Source organism: Papilio polytes, unplaced genomic scaffold (genome assembly GCF_000836215.1).
Source record: "Papilio polytes unplaced genomic scaffold, Ppol_1.0 DF824047.1, whole genome shotgun sequence".
NCBI lineage: Eukaryota > Metazoa > Arthropoda > Insecta > Lepidoptera > Papilionidae > Papilio > Papilio polytes.
In genome coordinates this window covers 2,891,079-2,902,807 of record NW_013525157.1, presented here as the reverse complement: position 1 = coordinate 2,902,807, position 11,729 = coordinate 2,891,079, and the positions used below count along the sequence as shown (strand labels likewise).

General features: G+C 34.4%; 1 protein-coding gene across 2 annotated transcripts in view; it reads right to left on the bottom strand.

Annotated features, from left to right (window-relative positions):
• Positions 1–10,381, bottom strand: part of LOC106100688 (partitioning defective 3 homolog) — a 31,503-nt gene extending 21,122 nt beyond the window's left edge. For both annotated transcript variants that reach the window (XM_013279664.1, XM_013279666.1), the window contains exon 1: positions 10,118–10,381. The gene's annotated coding sequence lies outside the window, so the exon portion shown is untranslated. The remainder of the gene's footprint in view (positions 1–10,117) is intronic.
• Positions 10,382–11,729: the final 1,348 nt, after the last annotated feature.

The window sequence follows — 11,729 nt, the reverse complement described above, 5'->3', positions numbered from 1 at the left end:
TTTGTCGCGGGATATCTATTTACGCACTGCGCCGTCCATGGTCCATGGCACCAGGGACAGTTTCGTGCGGGACTCCCGGCCTTATAAATTTCGGCCAAACTACCTACTAACCCCCGCAGGTTAAGTCGAGGAACTGTGCCACAGGTCAATGAAATGCTAATTTTAGCGTTTATGCCATTTTTGTTATCGACCAGAAGATTCAGTAAAATCATAAAAGCCAAGTATTTTTAGTAAAGGTAAAAACTATATGTATTTATATATTGTTACCGCGATTTCACAAGTTAAAAGTGTCTCCTGATTTTAGTAAAGTATGTAATTTCAAATCAATATATTTTATTTATCGTTTTACATTTAATTAGTAAAATTTGGCCCAAATTGCTATACTTGTACTTGACTAGAGAAACTCAATATCTCATTAAAGGCTGCCATGTTAAGAATCTCATCAAGTTCTATATTTTAATTTGACCTGATAACTTGTAACATTTTTCCGAGGGAAATATAAAAGGAAAGTGGACGGACGAAGTTAAGGTTGATTGCGTTTACTCGTCGAGTGAGCGGCAACATCCGGGAGCGTCGGGGAAATGCCCAGGAATCTGATTACTTACATAGACCCGGCTTATTCTTCCGTTACGAGGTAATGCAAGCTATTTATAGATTTATACAATTTTCAAACAGACATTTTTATGTTACAAGAAATCTGAGATTTTTAAACCGTTTTTTTAAGCCACTAATAAGCTAATACACAGTTTTTGAGATTCCTCAATAACCATTGTTTTAAAAATATTTTATTGACTAACTTATATAAATGTATGCACATATGAGTCAGTTTGCGTGATATACATCTAAACCGTTATACAGAATGACGTCATAGTAAACGTTACCATCAAATAGTTTGGAACATCTGCCATGAATTTGTTTTGACACCTGTTACACGCTCGACCGGGCACTTAAAAGCTACATAGTTATATAATAAAGTTTTAAAACATTTCATTGAGATGAAACAAAAAGATTTTAGAAATTATTAAGCGGCTTTTTAAAATTGCAACTTAGCCATAAGCAAATTAGCCAAGCAAATTAGCCATAAGCTAAACATGGTCGTAAAGACAAAAATGTCTGAATTTATTCATAAACTTATAAAACTGCCAAAGCACACCTATTTGTATAGACGTGTTCGGTAACAAATGGACTGTCTCGATGTCGAAGTCAGCAACTTTTAGGTTTACGACCGTCCTGAATGCACGCATCGCTCCGAGGAAACCGCACGCCGTCGATGACGAAACCAACTTACAAAGGTCCTTGACCCTTCAAGGTTAAATTGTTTATTAATAATACGTATTCAGATGCATCGTCATACACTGTCTGCTCAAACGTGTGGGTATAGCACTGCATTATATTCAAATACATTTTCCAATATGGTCGACGGAATGTTATTATGTTCAGATTTTATAGACAGCGTGATAAACATAGAGCGTCGGTGGCTCAGTGGTTTGAACACTTGACTTGTAATCTACAGGTCTTGGGTTCGAATCCCGCCGTGTACCAATGTGATTTTCGATTTTTCTAATTTTCAGATGTACATAATTTACCCGACGTTATTACATTGAAGGAAAACATCGTGATGCAACCTACACATATCGGCAAAGAAATTAAAAAATATGTGTGAAGTCAACCAAGCCGCACTGGGCCAGCGTGGTTGACTATGGCCTAGTCACCCCTTATTAGGGTAGGCTCCGAGCCCCTCGGTGGGGACTTATAGTCAGCTGGTGATGATGAGGATGTGATAAACTTCTATTGGATGTAATTTTTTCTATCTTACTTCTTACTAATATTATAAATGCAAAAGTTTACATAGATGGATGGATGTCTCTTAGAATTTGTAGCCAACACTGCTGGACGGATCTCGATGAAATTTGGCATAGGTGTAGAGGATAGTGTGGAAGAACACGTAGGCTAATTACTTTTGTTTTTTTTATTATATCACGCGGACGGTGTCGCTGTCGAAAGTTAGTTATTTAAATAAAATGATTTACTAAAACCAATGTTTAGTGATTGGACAAAGAATACGTTAATCTAGAAACTGAGAATTATTGAAGATCAGTGTAGTTTTTCTTGGTTTATTAAGAGTTAAGAAGATTTATAACAAGGTAAATAAAACAGTTTAAAAATAAATGTGATTTTTATTAATAAACGTATATTCATCATCATCATCTCCTTATCCTACTCCCGTAGGGTCGGCGCAACAGGTTTTTGTCCTCCACATAACTCTATCATACGTCATCTCAGTCATCACTCCCTTTTTGATCATGTCACCTTTTACACAATCCATCCATCTCTTTCTAGGTCTACCTCTACCGATGTACCCTTCCACACCCATAACTAACGTTCTCCTTGTAACATGCGATTCATCCCTCCTCATAACATGCCCATACCATGCTAACCTTTTACTCCTAACCTTCTCTATTATGGGGGCTACTCTCAAACTTCCTCTAATATACTCATTTCGTATCTTATCCATTCGTGTTACCCCACACATCCATCTTAACATTCGCATTTCTGTCACATGTAGTCTTCTTTCATCCGTCCCTTTTACTGCCCAACATTCAGATCCATACATCATGACAGGTCTTACGACGGCCTTGTAAATTTTCCCCTTTAATTTAAGTGGAATTTGAGGGTCGCATATTACTCCTGTGACCTGTCGCCATTTCATCCATCCCGCTTTTATTCTATTTGTCACGTCACGGTCAATGTAGCCGTCGCTTTGGATTAATGAGCCGAGGTACCGGAAGTCGGAGCAAACTGGGAGATAAGCGCCATCTAAGGCAATCGGGATAAAACTGGATAAGCCCCCAAAGTCACAGAATAACTGCTCTGTTTTTGCTCTACTTATCTTTACTTAACGTATATTGGACATTTCGTAAAATTACTCAAGGCGTAAATTATTTTTGTAATTTCTCGGTAATTTGAACTTTGGGATGCCGGGAATTTGAAAATTGAAACTGGAATATTAGCTGGGGATTAATATAATAAGTACCCATATTAAACATAGGTAATTATTACTTTACCTCGACATCTCTTTTACTATGTCTAATTTATATTCTGGCTATGAAGTGTTAAATCAGGAGGTAAGTTTCTTATATTCTTATTTATCATTTTATGTCTGTCTGAACATCTCATTTGCTACGTCTGCATTATTCAGAATTTTTTATGCACAAAAAGTAAAGATTCGAATCAGTGTAAACACATTAATATTTTACAGCCATAAATTCTTACCACGAAAATAAATATAAAAACAGAATTAAATTTACAACATAAAAGAAAAAGAACTTTTAACATCGACGTTACTGCTAAAGTTTTTAAATCCTCGCCATAACCCTTGACATTTTTATTCCTTCAAAAATAAAGATTTATACAATGTTTTTATGAAAATAAAATTATACTTTTTATGGGTCAAGTTTCAAAAAACTCGTTTCATTGCACTTAAGGTTTACTCCGGAGCAAAGTACTGGCGTGGGAAACAAGAGTGGTCTGTAATTAGTGTAAAAATCCCATAACGAGAGTCTCGGTGACTGTCAACGGCCCTCCTCGAGGCTTGTACCCGTGTATCCCTCCCCTTCCCACTGCAATAGGCCTTTGATACTGCCCTGCTAACTACGGCTATTTAATTTTTATAGCTCACTCCCGTTCTCGCTTTTTGCAAACTCATGTCACTAATTGTACTTCAAAGTTTATGAGAGGATGGTACTTTTACTGCGAAGTGCCAGTGCTTAGGAGTTGTATCTGAATAAATGTTTTCATGTTTTATAACTATAATTTATAATAGTAATGTGTATAATTTTTAAAATCTATACACAAACTAAAATGTTTATGGACCGTCGCTTCTTAATTTTCTCGAAATGTAAATAGATATATTATTTAATAACATGAAAAAAACAAACATTTATTATTATCTTTTATATTTCTTTTCATTGTAATGTTACTTCTATTTTTAATACAAAATTGGCTCATAAAAGATAACATTTCCAAGCAAATGAGATACTTAAAGTAAACCTCTTTCGATAAATTTAGAACTTTAAGCCTATAGTGTTGCTAAATGAATGCAAATTTAATAAGAGATATAAAATGAATACGTCGAATGATTCGAGTTAAAACAGGTAATAGGGAAAACCCTGACATCACGAACTATACATATAAACAAGTTAACTTGTAAGGAAAATATTTAAGTACAAGTTTGTCTCTACGAAGAATATTAAGAGTTTGTCCATATGGTGATAAGATATTGTGTTAAAAATTACAGACGTATTGATCACCTCCTCCTTTTGGAAAGTCGGATAAAAATAGTAACGAATTATCAGAAAATTCCTCACAAACTTTTAGACGTTTTAACAATTTAAAAATCTTAAAAAACATTTTTAAGATTAACACCTAATTATAGCAGTAAAAAGATTTTATTTTAATAGTAGCTTATTTGTTACACAGACAACGTTATGACAAAAATTGCTTCTGTTTTCTCTGTTTGCAGATTATGTTGTCCTATAAAATATTCGATAGGTACTATATTTTAGGTATGTAATCCAATGACTAGAATAGAAAGTATAGAAACCTATCTCGATTGCATTACCATACTGGCGGGTGTAAGCCTGTTAAGTTAACTTGCATTTCACCATACGTCATAGGACCTGTTAGGTATATTGACGTGAGGATGTAATGAGAACTGTACGATTTCACTGATAAATTGGTATAAAGCATAGAAATTTCCTGATGTAAAATCTTACAAATGTTATAAATGCGAAAATTTAGCTGGATGGAAGTATGTTTGTTAGATTTTATAGCCTAAACGGATGAACGGATCTCAATGAAATTTGGCATAGATGTAGGGGATAGAAACACATAGGCTACTTATTTTTGTTATTCCACACGGACGGTGTCGCAGGCGTAAGCTAGTTTAATATACAAAATCTATCTCAGTATTAAATTACTATTAGTAAACAAATATTTTATTTCCAGATTGAACTCTCCCACGAAGCAATCAGAGTATCCATTAATAACCACTTTCTTTACGTGCAATGAAATTACTTCATCGTTAGAAAACCGTATAAAATGTAGCATGATATTACATTCCGAAGAAATATTTAAGACGAAAATGTTTTGTACAAAATACTTGAAATTTTTCAAAGAAATAAATCATATTTTGTAAGCATTTTTCAGCCTTTTATTTTCCCACAAGAAGACTAGTCAAATTAAGTTAGAAGGGTCTAGTCAATTGTATTATTTAATAAATGAAATTAAAAAGATTCATCTTCGTTTCTTCATAAACTAGGAGATATAATTACAATAACTCAAGTAATACATGCGTCAGAGAAAAGATAACGAGTGCAGGAAAGATTAAATCCCTTTCTTAGATACAATAACACTAAGGGACTGTCCCACCACTGGCTGATCAAGGCTCAGATAGCCTAAAAATGACGTCAAAGGGATAAAACACGATATTTCCATCCACATTCCACATATTTTACACGTTGGATTATCTGACAATTTACAATTTGGTAGGACAGGCCCTAAATCATCGATATCTAAGCTTGTTAATATAATATCAATTGTGATTTATATTCATTGACATGCTGTTACATCAAAGATTAAGTAAAAAACTACTATTAATTAACCGGGCGAACTAATTCGTTAATTATCACAACCGGTCCGCAGCTGAGATTCGTTCCGACTCGAGTCGGGTCGTGAGGGGCCGGCGCTGATCAATCCGAAATAGTCACTAAACACGGAGTAAAGCCATAAAAACCTTACTATGCCCAAAACAACCCATTCGTGTAAACATGACAGCAATATCTAAATATTACGCCTTCTTCTAAACTGACTTGTAATGTTGGTTTATTGATTATTCTTATCACATTTACAAAAAAAAAACAAATGAAACATCCAGCAAACTTTAAAAAAATGAGTCTATTTTTAATCAGAACACGGTTGCATCTCTCAGATTACTTCAATGACGAAGCCAAAATAAGTTAAAGCGAATACAATTTGGTAGTAGAATGCGTAACGATGAACACAGAATAGGTTTTCTGAAATGACAACTTATAGTTACTTAATGGGTTGAGATTTTATTGAAGTAGTTGAAGCACATTAGTTATAACTTACACTTATGTTCTTGGTTAATTAGATAGTTAAAAATAACTAAGTAGTGTTTAGCGAAAAAAAAATGAACAAAACTATGAAAGTACATCTTGAAGCTGATCAAGAACATGATTATTTAATGATAATATTTAGGTGAATTAAGTTAACGACTAGTTGATTAAGTAAACGACTGGACCTAGTTACCCTAAAGAGAAATTGCATAAATATTTAGGCCATGTGCAAAACAATGTGTAAAATGAAGAATTTTTTTTTCTTGAAGTCTTCTTGACATGTTATTAGTTAAAGTGGAACTTGAATGTTTGAAAGACTCAAACTATTCAAAAATGAAAACAGTTTTGAAATGATGCGTGACTCAAAAGCACATGTTAAAAACCTATCTTGAAACTATAAACGCTCCGAACTAATGGCTGTGTAACCTCAGGTGTGGGGAAGACAACCTCGGCTGACGGCAAAGTTCAGTGCTCCTACATTCTGTGCTCACTTTAAAGTTTCAAGCCAAAATAAACCTTATAACGCAGTTCTTAAATCACTCATTACGTTCTGTCTTCTAAATATCACGGATAAAAATGATATCGCTAAAACAAAATCAAATTAGAGGTCACTAAAATCATATTACAAAACTATGAGCTGACTAGCTTTCGCCCGCGACTCCGTCCGCGTGGAATTAAAAAAACAAAAGTAAGTAGCCTATGTGCTCTTCCAGGCTATCCTCTAAATTGATGCCAAATTTCATTGACATCCGTTTACGCTAGAAACTCTAACAAACATCAATCCATCTTAACTTTCGCATTTATTATATTAGTAAGAATAGATAATGAAGTAAAATTTCTAAGTACATACTCATAAAGCACGTAATTTAGCGTGTGCAATATATTTGCTGACACCTTAGTAAATAGGTTGGTATTTCGACATAAATTACGTATGCAGTTTCGCCAAGTTCTTATGTCGTAACTTACATTCGACTTGACAATTCTCGTCTCGTTGTATATAGTAGGCTATTAAACAAAAATATTGGCATACTAAAACGGCATAATATGCTGAATAGGCGCTAAAATTTAAGCAGAGCTCGTAAACAAAGTTCCTGTTTATAAGCAATTTGGCTTGAATCAACAATATGCATCAAACATATTACTATATTATAAGTATAAACTTAGATATTATATATATGATAGTTTGGATGGATGGATGGATCTTTGTTAGAGTTTGTAGCCTTAAATCTGAATCGGATCTGAATGAAATTTGGCATAGATGTAGAGAATAGTGTGGAAGAACACATAGGCTACTTTCAATTGTTTTTATTATTACCACGCGGACGGAAGCGCGCGGAAGCTAGTATAGGAATAAAGGCGTTGATATATCGAAAGTTTTTGTAAATCTACACGTTTTTAATTTCTATAATGCGTTGTCAAGTGGGGCTGTTAAGAATAAAAGTATTTAATACAGTTGTATTCAGGCTTCTTTTTTGTGCCAATAATTATACTGTAAAACCGGACTTTATTCTTAACGTGCTTGCAAAAAGCTATCATTTTATCAGTTAAAAAATATTTAAATAATGTAACAAACGTGAATAGAGTTTAATAAGCGTAGGGTTAAATTTGTTCGTTTTATTTCTACCCTTATGTTTCTGACACCGGCCGATAGCAATTAGTTATTATTAGGGGTTACGTTTGCTTTTACCTTCCCTGAGGCAACGACCGCCCGGTCAGCAAATGGCCGGGACCGCGTTGAATTGGCGAATTATTTATAATAATGTCTATCTACCCCTACCCTTTTGCAGTATACCTATACTATAATGATTGCCCTACCGTTTTATGTATCTGTGCTAATTGTGAATTATTATTATCCTGTACACTAAATGTACTAGTAATAAAGATAGAGGTTCCAAGTAAAATATGACGACCATACTTCACTTTAAAAGTTAACCTTAAATTAGTCAACAGCATATCTTGTCCTTCACAAGGGTTGTTGAGATTTAAGAGCCCTACTCAAACAATAGACTATGGTTTTTGCTTCGCTATCAATTTTTGACCAATTCGAAAGAGATCAGAAGGACTTTTAGGTTAGTTTTTTTTTCATTAGATAGACGAAAATGTTTTTAATAGGATGGCTAGTGGAGCGTATTTGGATTATTTTTATATTATCTAGTAGAGACAATTTTAAGTTTGAGTCCCGCTACTCAAGGCGGATGTCTCCAGGACATTACCCCGCCTTATCTAATGTTCAGGAGATAGCAGTACGTAATTTGTTGTGTTTATTATTTCCTTCGCTGTCTAGGTAAATGGCCGGCAGGATGACATATCGTAAGTAAACATTATCGGTTAGAGAATGATGTCAGTAGCCTCTGTACTATTTGCGTTGATAATAGCCACCCTATAGATGTATGTATTGTATACATTCACCGCCTAGAATGCATGATAAAGCATTTCTTCATAAACGTAACTCATATATCAGTCTATGATTGTATTAGTAATTAATTTTCTAACGTTTTATAATAATAATGACCTGTCTTACCAAATTGTAAATTGTCTGATAACAATCCAACGTGAAAAATATTGCACAGTTCCCTTATCTGACACAGTGACGTCATTTTTAAACTATCTGAGTCTATATCAGCCAGTAGTGGGACAGGCCCTAAAAGTTTGATTCCAAACTAACTAAAGTTCGCATTTGGCGGGCATATCTAAAGTTCCACATATAGACAACCAAACCTGGGATCCGTTTTCTCTTTATTTCCACTTCTGTATAAAAAGCAAATTTATTTTAATCCTCGCACTTAGTAGATTAGTTGTGTTTAATGAGTCGCGAGCGGGAGCAGACAAATTTGTTATCATAAAGCCAATCGCCGGAGCGAAGACAGAATTTTAATTAATACAAGAGAACCGATCGCTCTGGCCCTTAATTAATTCATAGTATCCGTTGGAACATGAAATCAATTTCAATGAACGATATCTATTTGAATATGTAAAGCTTAATCTGCTTGCAAATATTTCAAATTAAGTATTAATGAATTACAAACATAATATTTTTCATAAATATATCAGAAAAAACTTTTACTTCTATTGTTTTTTATTAGAAAATGTAATAACAGTGATTACATTAATACACTTTGGTTTTACTTGTAAAGATATTAATTTCAAGCAACCAAATTTAGTTGATTCCATAGTACAAGTTTTGCAACTTTGTCATCTAATTCGATTTGCACCTGGATAGCGGTGAAGTTTGTGGTGAGACTGGCCGTGCGGAAAACTAACGAGCCCCTACAACGAAATATATGGGTGTTTTGTTTGTAGCACATTACGTCATGCTGGTAGTGAGCAAATGATATATTGCTTGTTTATTGAGGTGTATAAAGAATTGTACAATTTGAGATTTTTGACCCTTCCAAAAGATTCATTATAACATGAATTACTAAAGGCAAAAACAATATTGCATTTACTAATCAGTGTTATCAACAAATTGGGCTGCGATGCCGTAATTGAAAAGTTGATATAAAAACTAAAAAACAACCAAGAATGTGTAGTAGGTACCCAACAAGCAAACTTAAAAATATTGCACAAAAGTTAAACTTAAAACCAATAATAACAAACAGTAAAGCATGAAAAAAATCCTATTGGATATAACCATGGTAAAACAGTGCTACAAAACATACAAGTTTTTAAGAAAACAAAACGCAAAAAGCACTGTAAATTCCAAATAAATAAAACAAGTATATTAACAAACTAACATCTGATTTCGAGAACAGGTTCCAAGCCGACGGATGCCTCAAGTCGATAGACGTAATATGCGAAGCATCCCTTTTTTTGTCATCCGTACAAGACAAAAAATCTCAGTAGCTAACTTATGAACTAATTAGAGACGTCTAGAATGTCATTTTATGAATAAACCTATTTGTATACACGTTTTGCTGACAAGTTAGTTCATTAAAAAACTGATGCGTCCATTGTTTTTAACAGAATCAAACTTTACTTACCTACGGCAAACAGCAATTAGCGTGCCGGCACAAACGATGCAATAAAACTTCCTCGACTTTTGAGGTCCACTTATGCACAGATGAGACTTATTGATTTCTCTATATAATAATTTGATAATACTTTTAGATACTTTAGTCTTTCTGTCACAAGTTTCACATCACTTGACGTCACAACGCGTATCGAAGAGTATAACTTTGTTGAGCGGGCATGCGTTCGAGCGAGACGTAAGCGAGTGCTCGACTGACTGACGACTGAAGCTCGGCGGAGCGGTGTTGCGATATGCCGGCAATGCAGAGCGGGTGCTGAGCTTCTGAACTGTTTTAGGCCGCATTGACATGCCCTTGTGGGCGTGTGGTTCCGGTGCTTTATTTGCATTGGTTTTAGATGCAGTCAAAGCTTTTATTATCGTTTTGAAAGGACTAAGTTATTCTTTAAATAATCATATTAATTTCTTTTAATGGATCACATTATTTATTTACTAACATCTAATTGTTTTTAAAATTACTACAGGGTTATATGCTTCATATTCTTTTAGGTTCATAAGCTTTGTCATGTTTTATTTTGTTTTTAATTCTCTTCAGCATGTGTTGCTATTTGCATATCATTGCGTGTGGTGGTTGCACTCCCCTTATTGCACGTGTACGGCACCATTCGTCATGACGTCAATGCATTTGGAAACTGTCATATCTTTTTGATATATTTATTTTTTTACGTCCACAATTGTGAAGTGAAAATGTAAACACCATATTCTATTTCACAGTTTCAGTTTCAGTATTATAAATTAAAGAAAGAGAGTAATCTCAAAATCGAACTTCGGACTATAACTGGAATTTATGACAAAGATATTGTCATTTTTAACACGACCATAAAACGAATAACAAAGAGGAATGAAAGAATTTATTTACCTTGATCAAACCTTCTTATCAGTAGATAACTTATCGGCCAGTTACTATCTCTCTGTGTTGATGCAAAAATTTTTAGGTCAATGACTGAACTACTGATCTATTTCTGACTAAAATATAACCGATACAAATTAACAAAAATGTAGAGGGTACTTCATAACCAACTTTGACAACTGGACGTCTAAAACATCTGTCCCCCGAGACCATAAGTTTAAAAAGTGTTCGAAACGACGGTAATTATAAAAAAATAGTTTCCTTTCAATGTGTTGTATTGCTAAAAAAAACTCTTTGTGAAAATAATGTTAAAGTAAATGATATGTGAATGAAATCAAATACTGCGCGGCCTCCTGATACCCGCAGCCGCGCTGAAAGCAGTGAAAAGGAAATCTCTAATGGATAAGCTGTCATCCAGCATTCCCAAATGACGGATCGCAGTGAGTTAGTGCCAACTTCTATTTCATAGTATTTAAAGACGATTTTTACCAACACAAACGATGATATAATTTATAGGTTATACATTGTTTAATACCAGCTATTGCTCGCGACTACGTCCTCGTGAAATTAAAAAAAATATTAAAAACCCAGTCTATGTTACCGACTCTCAGATAAATTACCTTTCTAAGCGTGCGTTCGCACGGGCAGACTTTGTACGCCGCGGTAAAGTTCAAGGTCAGCAGACTTTTTACGCCTACGAGATAGGTGTTCGTAC